At 43.1% G+C, this 3,045-nt stretch overlaps 1 long non-coding RNA gene across 2 annotated transcripts; it reads left to right on the forward strand.

The window, feature by feature from the left end:
- The first annotated feature begins 250 nt into the window (after nt 1-250).
- On the forward strand, nt 251-1,834 carry LOC124857799. Of its 2 annotated transcripts, XR_007035685.1 has the most exons (4): nt 251-411; nt 538-644; nt 1,467-1,529; nt 1,649-1,834. It is a non-coding gene; the product is annotated as an uncharacterized LOC124857799 (long non-coding RNA). The 2 variants fall into 2 exon arrangements; XR_007035686.1 differs by lacking the exons at nt 251-411; nt 538-644 and adding an exon at nt 718-1,230 and having other exon boundaries at nt 1,344-1,529.
- Nucleotides 1,835-3,045: the final 1,211 nt, after the last annotated feature.

Raw genomic sequence — 3,045 nt, forward strand, 5'->3', positions numbered from 1 at the left:
GGCAAAATATGGCATACTTAACCATCTAAGAACTTGTAACAAAGAACATTAAAATAGAACCTATTTCTGGTCAGGAATATCAAACCATGGCAAAATGTATTTGCCTTTTGATCTGGGCTTCTCAGAAATTTTCCCCCAAAATGTGTTGATTCACAGCATTCAGTCTGCTGTGTATAACGCTGCATGTGGTTATATTGTCTTCTTTTCAGACACAGTCTTCACTATATTTGCCAGGTCATCATAAAGCTCCCACACACATGGAGCTCTTTGGCAGTATGCAATGTAATGTCCCAGACCATCTTTAGTCAAGCTTCCCTTGAAAGCGATGACTCCTCTCAAAGAGAATGTCTTTCCTTGGAGAGCAACAGTGGGGGGAAATTCACTCAAAGGAAACTGAGTTGTGTTTGCAAGGTCAGTGTCAATCCATGTTATTTCTCCAATGCTGTAGCTGTGAGTAACAGTTCCAGCACAGAGCATTTTTCCTGAGGTGCTGGCTCCTGTTTTGAATTCAAGTGGACATTCTGATTCCTTCGGTAGTGGGCGAAGGCAGGGAGACTCCGGAAGGAAGAGTCCATTTTCCACTGAAATGTCAAGCTGAGCCATGCCAGAGTCCATCAGCACAGAAATGTCAGGAGAAACAAATGGTACTTCCCTTGTTGTTCCTTTGTTTAGCTGGCATAACTGTGAAGAGCAGTGTTTTGAGATGTGAACGCTGGATATATTTCTCATTGTTTTTCCAATGACCGTGGAGATATTGCACTGGGCATCGATTTGATGGGCACCAGACCTCAACTGGATTTTTTCAAACATTGCACTAAGCAGCTCTGCCCTCTGTAAATAGATCTTTGGGGTCACACCATCTGTAGCAATGGCTTTTACCAGCAGCAAGATGGGGTTGTCACTGTTGTTCCTGACAACATTTTTAAATGCTGAGCTGTCACAGAAAGCACAGCATAAGCACTGACAAAACGCATCAAATGCACATGTGTTCAGAACAGAGATTGTTGATTTCCCAACTCTAATCGGTTGATGCAGGTTTCCATTTTTTAATAGTCCCACTTTCACTCTTTTTGCCCCAAACGATGGATCTGCATGGAGCCATTCAGTGCAGGAAGTGAGATAAGAAGTTCTCTTCCTTTTTTTGGGTGGAAGAATTAGTCCCCTCCAGTTTTCAACCACGTCTTCATCTGTTGGAGGAATGTTTGTGGTTTCATCGGATTCTACAGAATGGTGAGAATCCATTCTTGTCTTGGCTTCAGCACTGTGGGTAGTCATGGATACAGAGTTTGTTTCGGAAACTTTTGCTAATCCAGATGTTTCTTTTACTGATGTTACTTTTGCAGAACAAATCCGCATATTTCCTTCAATAAAGGAAAGATGATGAGAAATAAAGCGATCAACTCGAATGGGTAAGTTCTCGTGTTTAAAAAGGCCATGCTTTACATTTTTGAATTCTGCTTCAACAGTGGCTGAGCTTGCTGTGAGGTTGGTGCTTTTGAAGAGGGGGACCATTACTCCTGTCCAAAGTGGTAAGTAACTTGCTAGTCTTATTATGTGTGGAACAATATCAGGGAGGAAATGGATATTATCCCTATCCCCATTGGCTGCAGCGAGTGACCTGCTCTCCTCGCATATGTTTGATACCCAGCCGCGTAGGTCAGTCTGGATCTCGTCAAAAGAATCCACTTGATGCATTTCATTTGGATCTTCAGCTGGAATGATGATGGAGTCTTCTGTGATCTGGGTTTTTAGATATTTTTTGCACATCTCTGATTCGAGAGGGACTCCAGAACTATCATCACCCTCTGCCTCACTGAGGGCCACAACAGTGATGGCATGTATTAGCTGTTTTGCATGGTCCAAGCACTGTGATTGAAGAAGCTTTGCTATTGCCCTGACAAAGAAATCTTTGACACGGTGTGACTTGTTTTTCAGGCAGTCCCACTGACAGATCATCTTTATGCAGTGTGCCACATCAACCCTGATAAAACAAGGAGGAAGTTTTGCAGACTGGTTCCCAAGTAGCAAACGGAAGCATTCGTTAATGTATGTCTTCAGATTGGGGTAAGGAGTGAAGGCCTTCACCAGAGCACCAAGAATAGCCAGAGAAAAGTCACTCACGGCTTCCTTTGGTATAGCAGCACCTGTACGAAGCCATTCTGTCAGCCATGTTGCAATTGCATTAATGTCGTGTCTCTCTGACAGCATTTGCACAACTGGGACTGAGCAGTTGTCCCCTGTCAGAACGCCTTGATATAAGAAGATGTGGCCAGATGTACCATTTGGTCTCACCAGTCTTACAACTGAGCCAGTTGCGTCAAAGCAAACTACTGAGGGGCATTTTTTGGACAATGCCTTATACACATGTAGCTGTGTTTGACTCCAATAGTGGCAGAAGAACTTGTCTAGACCAATGTCTCTTATACTACCACTGTGAGGTGTGCTATATTTGAATAACTGCAAAGACAAAATGGGATCTTTGTCACCTAATTCCAGATCTCTTCTCTCCTGCTTAGCTTTTCGTAGGGTGGCCAAATTTGGAAGGTGACTTGGCTCAGCATCTCCAATATCCATCAAATCTGATGCCTTCGCTGACCTCCATACAGCCGGCTCCATCCTGCCCTCACACAGTTCTTTTGAAATCTGTGCACGAAGGTTTCCAGACATGAACCTCTTGGATTGCCCAGTGTGCAGGGAGATATCACTGTCTTCGATGGAACACTGAAGCAGCATTGGGCTGTTTACCGTTGGCTCTCTAGCACAAGTCATTTTAATATGGCCTTGACACTCTTTACATAAGCCTTTGATATCTATGTAGTTGCTTGTGACAGTTGGATAAACCTTTGCTCTTTGGAACACAAATGTACATGTGCTTTTGATCTTTTTCCAAATCAGATGGTTAATTACATGACTCCAAGTGCCAGGCTTCAAAATCATATATTCCCTTTTGCCAGATGATGAAAACTTGTCATTATATTCCACTTTCTCAGGTACAAATTTGATCCATTCCTCAAAAGGAACTTCAAGCTGAAAACCTGAGCAGTC

This window comes from Girardinichthys multiradiatus, chromosome 2, assembly GCF_021462225.1.
Source record: "Girardinichthys multiradiatus isolate DD_20200921_A chromosome 2, DD_fGirMul_XY1, whole genome shotgun sequence".
NCBI lineage: Eukaryota > Metazoa > Chordata > Actinopteri > Cyprinodontiformes > Goodeidae > Girardinichthys > Girardinichthys multiradiatus.